This window comes from Schistocerca nitens, chromosome 2 (genome assembly GCF_023898315.1).
Source record: "Schistocerca nitens isolate TAMUIC-IGC-003100 chromosome 2, iqSchNite1.1, whole genome shotgun sequence".
Classification (NCBI taxonomy): Eukaryota; Metazoa; Arthropoda; class Insecta; order Orthoptera; family Acrididae; genus Schistocerca; species Schistocerca nitens.
The window spans coordinates 175,273,061-175,287,067 of NC_064615.1; positions in this window are offsets into that span (position 1 = coordinate 175,273,061).

The window sequence follows — 14,007 nt, forward strand, 5'->3', positions numbered from 1 at the left end:
TGAATTGGAAGAAATGCATTGAGAAGCTGTAAGAAAATGGTTTGGCCAAAAAAAAGGTATTTTGAAAGAGAATATGAACCAAAAAAGTAGGGTTTAGGGACAACAGGTTTAGGTAGGATTTTCTTGGAAATAAATAATGAGGTAAGAAATATGTGAACATATAAATACAGAAAGCATGCTTGGATAGGATTTTTTTTGTGGAAACAAATGTTGAAATAAGACGAAAGATCTATGGAATGAAGTTTTGGGTTGGGCTGCAGTACCAAATGTCACATTGAAAACAAACCCTGTCCTGTATTTTTGTGTTATTATACTATGTGTATTTGTGTTTTTCCTGTCTTTATGTGTTTATCTGATAAGACATATGTTGTAGAATTTTTCAAATACTATGTTATTTTCTTTGTAAAGATGTTTAGACATTATTTATTCTGTTTTGTTTTAATGCTCATGTGTGAAGTTGATGTTTCGAAAGTTATTCTGATCTTTTATGTATGTACTCATGTCATAATTCCTGTAACACTGATGTGCATGTTTATTTCGATTCTTTTGTAAAGCCTGTTTTACTACAAATGTTATCTGTACTATTATGTTCTTTAATGGTGTATTTTGTACCTTTGTTATTGTATTCTTATGTTATAAAATTGTAATTGACACCAGTTCATCAAATTAAGTAACTTGTAAGTTACATTTCACTGCACACGTTTCTGTTGGTCATAATATATGGACAATATGTGAGAAGTAGGGACTGTTAGTGTTTGCACGTGTGTTAATAATTCAGCAAGGGACTGGATAACAGCATTGCTGGTTCTCAGGACAATTCCAAAAAGTGTGAGCGCACAAGTGGTGGTTTATGGACTTGCTATATTCTCCGCAAGACACTTCGATGGTGATTGTGCACCTGCACAGTCGCAGCAGATGGCTGCTGGCCATCTCTACAAGGACTACAGTGGGTCTACACCTTTGATGATCCATCAATACCATTATTTCTACAAGGACTGCAGTGGGTCTGCACCTCTGGTGGCCCACCAATACCACAATCTCTACCAGGGCTACAGTGGGTCTGCACCTTTGGTGACTCACCAATACCATACTCTATACCAGAACTACACTGGGTCTGCTCTTTCATGAGCTACCTACCAATATTCTTCAAAACTTCGACTGAATCTGCAGTGGGTTTACTCTGTTGTGGCCCATTACCTGTCAGCATGTCAAGAGTCAGCACTGTCTTTCCATTGGAAGGACAACACTACTTCTTCAAGACTGCATGGAAATCCACTACTTCCATGTGCATTGTCTTTTACTGCTCAGACTTTGAGAAAAGAAACGGCAGTTTTACTGTGATGAATGATCAGGACTGTCTTTATGGACTGTGAGAAAATTTTAGCTTTAGACCAACATTGTATTTTATTATCTTTGTTATTGTAATTATGAAAAATTTTATCAAATCATTATTGGCCACTGCCCAAAACAATTTGTAAAATTTTTTTGTGGGGAGCATGGGGGCTTTGTAAGTAGGCTGTTTATGTTTTCTTGTTGGCAACGTTATGTAGCGCTCTGTATGAAAATCACTGGCTGCGCTGTGTGCAGTCTGTGGCTAGTTTGCATTGTTGTCTGCCATTGTAGTGTTGGGCAGCGGCAGCTGGCTGTTAACAGCGCGTAGCGTTGCGCAGTTGGAGGTGAGCCGCCAGCAGTGGTGGATGTGGGGAGAGAAATGGCGGAGTTTTGATATTTGTAAGAATGGATGTTATGAACTCCTATATACACTCCTGGAAATGGAAAAAAGAACACATTGACACCGGTGTGTCAGACCCACCATACTTGCTCCAGACACTGCGAGAGGGCTGTACAAGCAATGATCACACGCACGCCACAGCGGACACACCAGGAACCGCGGTGTTGGCCGTCGAATGGCGCTAGCTGCGCAGCATTTGTGCACCACCGCCGTCAGTGTCAGCCAGTTTGCCGTGGCATACGGAGCTCCATCGCAGTCTTTAACACTGGTAGCATGCCGCGACAGCGTGGACGTGAACCGTATGTGCAGTTGTCGGACTTTGAGCGAGGGCGTATAGTGGGCATGCGGGAGGCCGGGTGGACGTACCGCCGAATTGCTCAACACGTGGGGCGTGAGGTCTCCACAGTACATCGATGTTGTCGCCAGTGGTCGGCGGAAGGTGCACGTGCCCGTCGATCTGGGACCGGACCGCAGCGACGCACGGATGCACGCCAAGACCGTAGGATCCTACGCAGTGCCGTAGGGGACCGCACCGCCACTTGCCAGCAAATTAGGGACACTGTTGCTCCTGGGGTATCGGCGAGGACCATTCGCAACCGTCTCCATGAAGCTGGGCTACGGTCCCGCACACCGTTAGGCCGTCTTCCGCTCACGCCCCAACATCGTGCAGCCCGCCTCCAGTGGTGTCGCGACAGGCGTGAATGGAGGGACGAATGGAGACGTGTCGTCTTCAGCGATGAGAGTCGCTTCTGCCTTGGTGCCAATGATGGTCGTATGCGTGTTTGGCGCCGTGCAGGTGAGCGCCACAATCAGGACTGCATACGACCGAGGCACACAGGGCCAACACCCGGCATCATGGTGTGGGGAGCGATCTCCTACACTGGCCGTACACCACTGGTGATCGTCGAGGGGACACTGAATAGTGCACGGTACAACCAAACCGTCATCGAACCCATCGTTCTACCATTCCTAGACCGGCAAGGGAACTTGCTGTTCCAACAGGACAATGCACGTCCGCATGTATCCCGTGCCACCCAACGTGCTCTAGAAGGTGTAAGTCAACTACCCTGGCCAGCAAGATCTCCGGATCTGTCCCCCATTGAGCATGTTTGGGACTGGATGAGGCGTCGTCTCACGCGGTCTGCACGTCCAGCACGAACGCTGGTCCAACTGAGGCGCCAGGTGGAAATGGCATGGCAAGCCGTTCCACAGGACTACATCCAGCATCTCTACGATCGCCTCAATGGGACAATAGCAGCCTGCATTGTTGCGAAAGGTGGATATACACTGTACTAGTGCCGACATTGTGCATGCTCTGTTGCCTGTGTCTATGTGCCTGTGGTTCTGTCAGTGTGATCATGTATCTGACCCCAGGAATGTGTCAATAAAGTTTCCCCTTCCTGGGACAATGAATTCACGGTGTTCTTATTTCAATTTCCAGGGGTGTATATTATGACTTTTGATGACGATTAAAGTAAATATATTGTTTATTCTCCATCAAAATCTTTCATTTGCTAACTATGCCTATCCGTAGTTAGTGCCTTCCGTAGTTTCAATCTTTTATTTAGCTGGCAGAAGTGGCGCTCGCTGTATTGCAGTAGTTCGAGTAACGAAGATTTTTGTGAGGTAAGTGATTTGTGAAAAGTATAGGTTAATGTTAGCCAGGGGCATTCTTTTGTAGGGATTGTTGAGAGTCAGATTGCGTTGCGCTAAAAACATTGTGTGTCAGTTTAAGCACAGTCGTGTATAATTGTTGAAAGGGGACATTTCATCTTCACCACACCTTAATGGGTTCTGTGACCCTCGAGGCCGACGAGGTGCGAACACCTGCCGTCGCGACGCCGTGCGCCGTCATTAGCCGAACAGCGACGCTCATTCATCAGACGGCGCAGCGCCACGGCGCTGGGACACGCTTATCGGCCGCTGCTGTATTTACGACCGCGCTGCTGAACATAAATCCCTGCGCTGGACGAGGCACTGCGGAACTCTGTCTGACCCCGTGACGTGCTCTGCTCACGTAAAATTTTGTCTCTCCTGCGAAATCGATAACCTCAATTCGCTGACGCGACGTCACTTTCTTAGTAAGGACAGCCACATACGTAACTGTAAGCTTGACACGCATTAATGTGCTAACATCCACAAATCCCCTTCGCCTCCCGACTCAGGAACTACGCTTTTACATTCTTTAGGTTTGTGTTTCGAATCTCGTGGATACTCATAGGACAATGGACTGGTTGTAAAAACCAATTGTCCAGCCCACTTCTTTTCATTCAGTTGGTTTTTGTAATGTGAAACTAGTGAATGGAATTTGTCTCTATGGCCTCGTCGGCTGTATGGATGTTTTTCACTCATTCTCCGGCGTCTGGGTGATTTCATTCAATGTGAAACAACCAACTGACACAGTTACGTCACTTATGCGAATATTTTCACTCGTTTCTGAGTTATTTCACTTACATACTTTTTCAGCTTTTTTCATTATACATGCACCATGTCGTGTACCGACCACATTTTTTTGAGATAAATACTGTGTGTTGTTTCAAAGCTTTTGGCAAGATCAATGCATAATACCCATAGTGGCGAGCCCCTATTCCCCCATATGCTAGGGATAAAGCTATGCTGTTGGTCATGCGGCTGCCTCTGTATTACAGAGATAAGATCCTCATGCTAAACTCAATGTTAAAATCGCCACCAGCCTCCGTTAATAACTTAGCCAGAGGAAGTCATGCTGTAATAACTAGCAGTAGTTGGACAATGGCAGTTTTGGCTATTGAATACATCAGTATTTCATCCGATACTTTTCAGGATGCACTATGTCTAATTCTTGACAAAGGGATGAAGTAATATAAGGATGACATAGCCAGAGTCTAGATTATTTCGTAGTTTAGACTCTTGCTTTTGGTGGGGACTTAATATGTACAATAGTATTGTGTACGACTAAGTCTTGCAGCTTTTGGTGAGATCAATGTGTATTATCCATGGCAGCGAGCCTACCATTACCGAGTACTGACCACATTTTTTGAGGCAAATACTGTGTGTCATTTCAAAGACATGCAAAGAAAAATTGTATTTCTGTAAATGAAGTGTTCCCTAAAATCATGCATTTATTTATCTTCGTACTAATGACATTAAATTTGGAGTTTTTGTCGGTTTTTATTGTCAATTAATGTCTAGATAAATGAACAGTTACTTTTGATTACATTTATTGAAGCTCTCTCTTTCGGTAAAATCTGAGATAAACACAAAGTAAATAAGATACATTTATTTTTAATTGTTTGGTGTCCTACTAGCTAGAATTTTAAGAATATACTGTCAGTTTTCGGAAGTTTTTCATTTGCGAGACATATCAGTCATCATTTCTTTGATGTTCTTGACTTTCTTTAACAAATATAGCCGGCCGCTATGGCCTAGTGGCTCTAGACACTTCAGTCCAGAATCGCGCTGCTGCTACGGTCGCAGGTTCGAATCCTGCCTCGGGCATGGATGTGTGTGATGTCCTTAGGTTAGTTAGGTTTAGGTAGTTCAAAGTCTAGGGGACTGATGACCTCAGATGCTAAGTCCCATAGTGCTTAGCGCCATTTTTAACCAATATAGTTTCATAAATTGTATCATACTTGTTGGTACTGACAACCGCATTGCATTTTAGGATTACTGTTTATACAGTGATATCGTTTCTTCTCACACCACCGATCGTTTTGCCATTTTGATCCAGATACAATGTTCACATTAAGTAAACGCTTATTCACAAACTTGGACGAAAAACTGAACTAAAAGGAACTTACTGGCATTCAGTAGAAACTAAATAGCGGAATGACCATAACAGTAATGACAGGTGATGACAGAGTGGAATATCAATAGGAATTTAACAACGCAAACACTACAGCGGACTATGCCGACTGATTTCATTCGGTAGTTCCATCAGACTGAGCTCTACAGAAAACTACAAGCGGCTGAGTCGATCGTTTGCATTCAGTGGCTCCCACTGACTGGTTTCGCTCGAAGTTGTGGATGAGTACCCCGACCAACACATAAAACTTAAAACCAAATTAATCGATTGTCACTTTCGGTTGTTCCTGTCACCACTTGCGGTCCTCAGATGATGATGATGAAGTTATCGTCTTCGTCGGCATTACTGTTGTAATGAGAAAAGGAAGAAAACCAAAATGGAACTTGGTGTGCAGACTAGTCAATTGCTCCAAACTACAGCAAATTAACTGCTCTAACCTACAGTAAATAAATAAAGAATTTTACGGTTGCAATGTTTAACGGCCATCAAGTATTAAAGCCACATTTCGCAAACCGACAAATACTTATTCTAGTATGTCAGGTTCATGACTAAGTTCTTGAGCGATAGAGTAATAAGCAGCGACGGTTGTTCACAGACTGGTTACACACTGTGTTAGCTTTAAAGCTATGCAATTGTAAATTCTAAAATATCTCACCTCTTTCATGGAACGCTGCCAGCCATTTCTCTTACGACGTATCTGAATACAGCACAGAACACCCACCTGCAGAAGAAAAATGTTCCACGTTATATTCGGTACAGTATGAGCTTGACATACACTATATCATTTACAGGCATTATACAGTACGGTCCCCATAATCAATAAGAACATATGTAACTGAACAAATTCATTTGAACAAGTTTCAGTTATTCTACATTTTACATCATGTTGTACTGTAACCTAGACATAACATGTTACCATGCTGTAGCAGCGTAAGACATTACAACAAAAAACGATTGTGCCACAGAATTCTCTTTCTTATTGACCGAATCACACAGTAAAACGAATAAAATTTCATGTCACTCACATCACTGGCCTTGGTTCGCTTTACAAAAGGGTACTGTTAACCTCTCAGAAGTATTTTTCGGAGTACCTAGTCATATAGATATTTAATGTACTGCGTATTTGTGTAGTACTCCAAAACTAAATTTGTTTCTCTCTGTGCTAACCAGATACTGTCAAGGAAATAGTAAGAGGATGATCATCTACTCTACACATAATTTAAAGTGATGAAGCATTCTCTAATGCAAATGTTAAGCATGTCCCATTGTTCAGTTTGAGCCGCGCAAGGTAGCCGCGCGAATTAAGTACGCAAAAATAGCCTTGAAATACCTGTTTGATTTTCAGGTGACAAATTCACACATTAAAATATTCTGAGCTACTCTTCTGTGTTCGAATGAATTTTTTGGATAAGCTCAAGATTTCGCTCCCATCTGTGGAGGTCATCTTCAAGGCAAATGGTTGCTTGTATGAAGGTCCAATTCACTACCTGGCTCTCCACTAATGGCGGCTGAGCTATGACGCACCGGGATCACTATCAAAAGTTTCTGTGACTCGTGGCTCTTGGAACACACATTCTGTGCCACCTTGGTTTCGTCGTGATGACTAATTGGATGTAACGTACTGTTACTTGGGTGCGACGTGTGTCTAATTCAAATGCTCATACATTCTGAGTGAGGATAAAGATCTCATTGTCGGAGAGTTCACAGACTGATCATATTTTCTATACTTACATCTGCGTCAGTACTCGCCAAACTGACGTACTGTGAGGGTGTTAATATTATTTTATCCTCTTCACACATCATTCGTGGCCATTACTCAATCATCAACCTGTGGCAGCTCGTATAAAATTTTACCAATGTCCTTCAATGTGGTGGCTTATACCCTTTTGGCTTACAAGGAAGTAATTATAACGAAATTTAATATATTAATTTCAAATTGTATAAACTTAACTGTTTAGATGTATTTAAATTTTATAAGTAACCGTTTAATATTGCTAAGAATGAAATAAAGTAGAAATATAGAACAACCGTGCGAGCCCTATCCGCCTAATTGCACGTTCGCGATCTTAACCACCTCGCCACTGCAACGTGCTGAGAACTATCCCTTGAAATTTTCTCATACTCTACGCGTAAGCGTAAACTTTTAGAGAGCGGTTTACCTTTTCCTATGGCCCACTCAGGCACAATATTCTGTTGACTTCAAAGGGCAGCTTCTTTTTCTGTTCACATAGTTTGAACCTGGAAAAATACCTCTTTAGCTTATTATCTAAAGAAAACACTTTCATACTAAAAGAAGGTGGCGTTTTCCGCTTTTGATGTATTAATTTTATTAGCTCATTGCTAGTTTTAGTCTTTTAAGACATTCTCAAGTAATTTTTTGACTCTGCAATAGAAAACTGTGCCTTACATATTGAAATGTCAGAGTCTTTTAATTCGTGTTTTCTGTTCCTTTTTGTTCTCAAATGCTGTAGCTTTGGTTGGACAACTTTATATTTGCTAAGGTGAGTTGTGTTGTGTGCTTTACGTTTGTAAATGTTATATTCAGTTTGGTTGCCAAAGGATGTCAAACAAAGACAGCATTTGAGAGCCAAAACGAATAGAAAACACAAATTAAAAGGAGCTGACATTTTCAGTAAGTAAAATACAGTTCCCTATTGCAGAATGACAAAATCATTTGGGAATGCTATACAAGGCTGCAACTAATCGTGAAGAAATAAAATTAATAGAGCGAAATTCAAAAGTTCCACCTTTCTTTGAAATAAATTCATGGCTGTGCTATGTGCTGTGAAAAAATTCGTATTAAGCATGATCGTACACTCCGTTTCTAACGATCATCTACTGGTTTTCGACTTGCAAGGGCAGTAATCGTAACTACATCGAATATACAAAATTATCATATATATAATGAAACGTTTGAATATATTTAAATTTTTTAATACATTTTGCGGAAGAAAACTTGGTACAAGTACGCTGCAGTCTGTTTATTATCTATACAACTAGCCAATCATGTTTCTGTACTATGTGGCACAAAAGCAATGCAGTAGAGTACACGGTTACATCCATAAGCCGACGCATACAGAAAGTTGCCATGTTTTATTATAGGCTCAGATTTTTCTTAGAACACACTGACGCTATGGATCCCTACAAAAATAAAATTATATAATTAATTGTTTAATATTGCGAGGAATGAAAGAGAATGAAAATAAATAAATAAATCTGGAATCGAACCCAGGTTCAGCTGTTATACTGATATGGGGCCCATCAGTCAATCCCTCAACTCTACGCATGCACAACACTTTATAACAGTTTTGTAGAAAAATATTAACGTGGTGCGTTGAGCTACGTGCACTCGGAGGACTGGAAGGAATGACGTGTCATATCAGAGCATGCGCAGTCGAAATCAGACAGCTGCGTCCCTTCTCTGTGTTGATCGTAGCACGACCGACTATCGCTTCAGCACACGGCATTGGTATGTAGTTAAGGTGGATAGAGCACTGCAAAACATGTTTTCATACTTTTACTTGCGTACCGGCGCGTATTCGTAGAGAAACGGAATGATTTTAGTGCGATTTTGGCTCCCATTGGATGAGAAATGGAATAATTTTAATGGAATATCTACACTGTGCTGAAGTCATTAGCACACGATAACCGGCCACTAGCGATACAGCGTTTTAATCGCTACACAGGATCTAAGTCGGAAGGATTTGTGTTTTCGTGCGTTCTCTGAAGTTAGTGAAGCCTTGCATGAAAATTTCACATTCGAAACTTTTCAGTAATGTTCTCGTAATGACGAAACAAAGCACAGGTCATACTTGAGTTTATTGTGTCTCTCATTTATCAGTTTTTATACAGTTTATGCATGTCCCAGGGAAATGTGATAGGACCACGTTCTACATAAATTGCTTCGTAATCAACATTTGCAGCCCTTCAGTTTTATTAGTGGACGACATGATTATCAACAAGGAATTTACATCATCAGTGAACTGTTGTAAAATCAGAAGTATTTTCCGGTGGTTAACTATTGCTCCCAAGACCGGAAGTTGGGACTTAAATGAATATTAATAACTGAATTACCAGTCGTTGGCTCGTGATGATAATATTTAGCAGCAACACCATTCCTTTTATTTATTTCATCACACATCGATTTTCAGCATGTTATTTCTTTTTCAGTTCACAGGTGAATGTTTCAACCAATGACCTAACGTCATGTGACTTACACGGATAATTGTGACACTGATACAGAGGGTTTATGACGAATTGTTACACTTAAAAATAATAACATCTAAGACTACTAACTGATCTTGCCTACATGAATAGATATGCTTTTTCGCCAAGTCTGCTGTCTTTTGACATACAAATAAGTTTTTCTACATGAAAACGATCTAAACCTGAAATGTGAATTGTTTAACAATAAAATTAAAATTATTTACATTCAGAATGAGATTTTCACTCTGCAGCGGAGTGTGCGCTGATATGAAACTTCCTGGCAGATTAAAACTGTGTGCCCGACCGAGACTCGAACTCGGGACCTTAGTTCGAGTTTCGGTCGGGCACACAGTTTTAATCTGCCAGGAAGTTTCATATTTACATTCAGTTGGCAGTAGCATCATTCAAATAATTTACCATGACTGTGGTTCTTGCAAAATAAGAATTATCAATGAAGAAGTGATGTTACTGTTGTCAAATCAACCAAATTATTCTCTTTTTACATGTAGAAATTTCCTTTATGTAGGGACTGTATTGAGGAAGTGTGAGGGTTTCCCAGGGAAACTTTTGCAGTGTAATCCAAACAACATGGGCAACAAATGGGCGGGAATTATCCTACAAAAGAATGACGTCGTCCGTCAACATTCTTGGCAATTAGACTTGATGACCCGCTTTAGTTTTTGCCAAGTGTCCATGAAGCGTTTTGCGTTAATTCTGGCGTCCTGTTACAGAAAGCCAATGAGCGGCCGGCCCTTGCAGTCCATGAGAAAGGTCATATTGACTTTCCCGTAGCTGGCGTGCCTGTTGTTCCGACTGTGCTGTTTCGCTGGGAGGCCCTTACACTTACTGCATAAAAGCCTGATCTCTCCCCATACGAGTTCCATATGTTTAGAGAGCTGAAGAAAGACATTAGTGGCCATTGATTTGTATCTAACGAAGAGGTCCACGTCTGGAGCAGTCATGGTCCCGCAGGCAGTAGCTAACATTCTCATGATGCCACTGACTGTCTTGTCTCACAGTGAGACAATGGTATTGACAGCTATAACGATTACTTTTGAAGTAATAAAGAGATTACTTTCTCCCATCTGTCTCTTTTTCATTTGACTGTACCTTAAAATTTCAAAAAATGTAAAGTGTCTCGCAAACAGTTTTTATATATAAAACTAGTACAAGTAGAACGTTATTATATCTGCTTCATTGCATATGCAGTTGCAACATTCACATGTCCCCTGAAGATGGAGCAAAAGCCGAAATCAGATTACAATTACATATACACTCCTGGAAATGGAAAAAAGAACACATTGACACCGGTGTGTCAGACCCACCATACTTGCTCCGGACACTGCGAGAGGGCTGTACAAGCAATGATCACACGCACGCCACAGCGGACACACCAGGAACCGCGGTGTTGGCCGTCGAATGGCGCTAGCTGCGCAGCATTTGTGCACCGCCGCCGACAGTGTCAGCCAGTTTGCCGTGGCATACGTAGCTCCATCGCAGTCTTTAACACTGGTAGCATGCCGTGACAGCGTGGACGTGAACCGTATGTGCAGTTGACGGACTTTGAGCGAGGGCGTATAGTGGGCATGCGGGAGGCCGGGTGGACGTACCGCCGAATTGCTCAACACGTGGGGCGTGAGGTCTCCACAGTACATCGATGTTGTCGCCAGTGGTCGGCGGAAGGTGCATGTGCCCGTCGACCTGGGACCGGACCGCAGCGACGCACGGATGCACGTCAAGACCGTAGGATCCTACGCAGTGCCGTAGGGGACCGCACCGCCACTTCCCAGCAAATTAGGGACACTGTTGCTCCTGGGGTATCGGCGAGGACCATTCGCAACCGTCTCCATGAAGCTGGGCTACGGTCCCGCACACCGTTAGGCCGTCTTCCGCTCACGCCCCAACATCGTGCAGCCCGCCTCCAGTGGTGTCGCGACAGGCGTGAATGGAGGGACGAATGGAGACGTGTCGTCTTCAGCGATGAGAGTCGCTTCTGCCTTGGTGCCAATGATGGTCGTATGCGTGTTTGGCGCCGTGCAGGTGAGCGCCACAATCAGGACTGCATACGACCGAGGCACACAGGGCCAACACCCGGCATCATGGTGTGGGGAGCGATCTCCTACACTGGCCGTACACCACTGGTGATCGTCGAGGGGACACTGAATAGTGCACGGTACATCCAAACCGTCATCGAACCCATCGTTCTACCATTCCTAGACTGGCAAGGGAACTTGCTGTTCCAACAGGACAATGCACGTCCGCATGTATCTCGTGCCACCCAACGTGCTCTAGAAGGTGTAAGTCAACTACCCTGGCCAGCAAGATCTCCGGATCTGTCCCCCATTGAGCATGTTTGGGACTGGATGAAGCGTCGTCTCACGCGGTCTACACGTCCAGCACGAACGCTGGTCCAACTGAGGCGCCAGGTGGAAATGGCATGGCAAGCCGTTCCACAGGACTACATCCAGCCTCTTTACGATCGTCTCCATGGGAGAATAGCAGCCTGCATTGCAGCGAAAGGTGGATATACACTGTACTAATGCAGACATTGTGCATGCTCTGTTGCCTGTGTCTATGTGCCTGTGGTTCTGTCAGTGTGATCATGTGATGTATCTGACCCCAGGAATGTGTCAATAAAGTTTCCCCTTCCTGGGACAATGAATTCACGGTGTTCTTATTTCAATTCCCAGGAGTGTAATACGTAAGGTGTTACCTATTTTGTATTATAAATTATAAATTCCTTTTAATAGGTGAAAAATCAATGTAATTTGTCTAGAGTCAATTCGCGTAATGAATTCAGCCACAGAATCCAATCGACGCCCCAGAATAGGTCTTATGTCAAGCGCTATCTCTCTCTTGAATAATGGGTACGATTGAAGTGATGAAAATTTGTGTTGGTATAGGAGGGCGACCGTACAACCAACGAATGGATCAGGATAGTGAGGAAGTTATTTTGTTACACCACATACCGAAAATAACCAATTTTCCAGTGGCTATGTGGTAAAGAGAGGCTGATGATGTTTTAAGGACGGTGAACGTTCGATAATTTCTTGCTAAGAGCGCCTGCCCTCCAGGCTTTATTGAGTGCAGACCTCCGAGGAACTGTGCCGTGGAGCGCAGACTGCACACAGTTTAATATCGCCCACGGCGCCGCCGGAACTGCGGCTCAAAGATTGATTACTGTTGACAGTGCAACGCAGGGGCGGATCTGGGACCCAGCACTGCCGACATGGAGGCCACACAGCGGCCCTGCGCGGCGCTGCACGGCTGGGATCGCCGTCCTGTTTGCACGTGGGCGCCGAGGCAGCGCCGACGGCAGCTGTTGTCCTCCAAAGTAACACCTGTATTTATCGCCGTAAGGAGAGGCGCAAACGGCGCGCGCCGTGTTTGGCGAGTAAAGTAGATTTTGGCCGACGCGCCCATCTATCACACAGACCAGGCGCTCCGGCTGACACCGCAGGTCCCTTCTGCTGCTCTGACACCTGTTCCACCCTAGTACCGGCGGCGCAAAGCGAGTTTCCCACGGAGTACAAATATGATTGGAGGGGAAATTAGCACCTTTGAGTAATGATTAAAACACTCACATTGGATTCTCAAAGCGTTTTGCGTGAAAACGTCTACATGCTCGTTACTGTCAGTCGATTTATCTTTTGCGACAGAACGACAAAATCCCGTCGGATCTGAATCGCTCGTAACTACGAAAACATTTTTTTTTTTTTTTTTGATTCATCAGTCTTGTGACTGGCTCAAGCGTCCCGCCACGAATTCCCTCTGTGCCAACATCATCAGCTGAATGTAACACTTGAGTCTTACGATCTTAATAATCAGTTATCTGCTGAATGTATTCCAATGTCTATCCTCCTCTACATCTCCCTCCATTATCAAGGAGGCTATTCCCGATGTCTTAACACATTTCCTACCAAGTGTCCACTTCTTCTTGTCTCTGTTTTCCATATGTTTCTCTGTACGCCGGTTTTACAGAAAGCCACCTTATTCCCAACCTTATTACCCCACCTAATATTCAGTATTCTTCTGTTGCACCACATCTTAAATACTTCTATTCTCTCCTGGTTTTCTCACAGTTCACGATTCACTGTATACTGTGTTCTAAACGTACATTCTCAGCAATTGATACCCCAAAATACGGCCTATCTTTGGTACCAGTAGACTTCTTTTGGCCAGGAATGCCCTCTTCGCCTGTGCTAGATTGCTTTCCATGTCCTCCTTGCTTAGACCGTAGCAAAATTGGTTCGTTAACATTGTGTTCACCAACTTCGATGTTAAA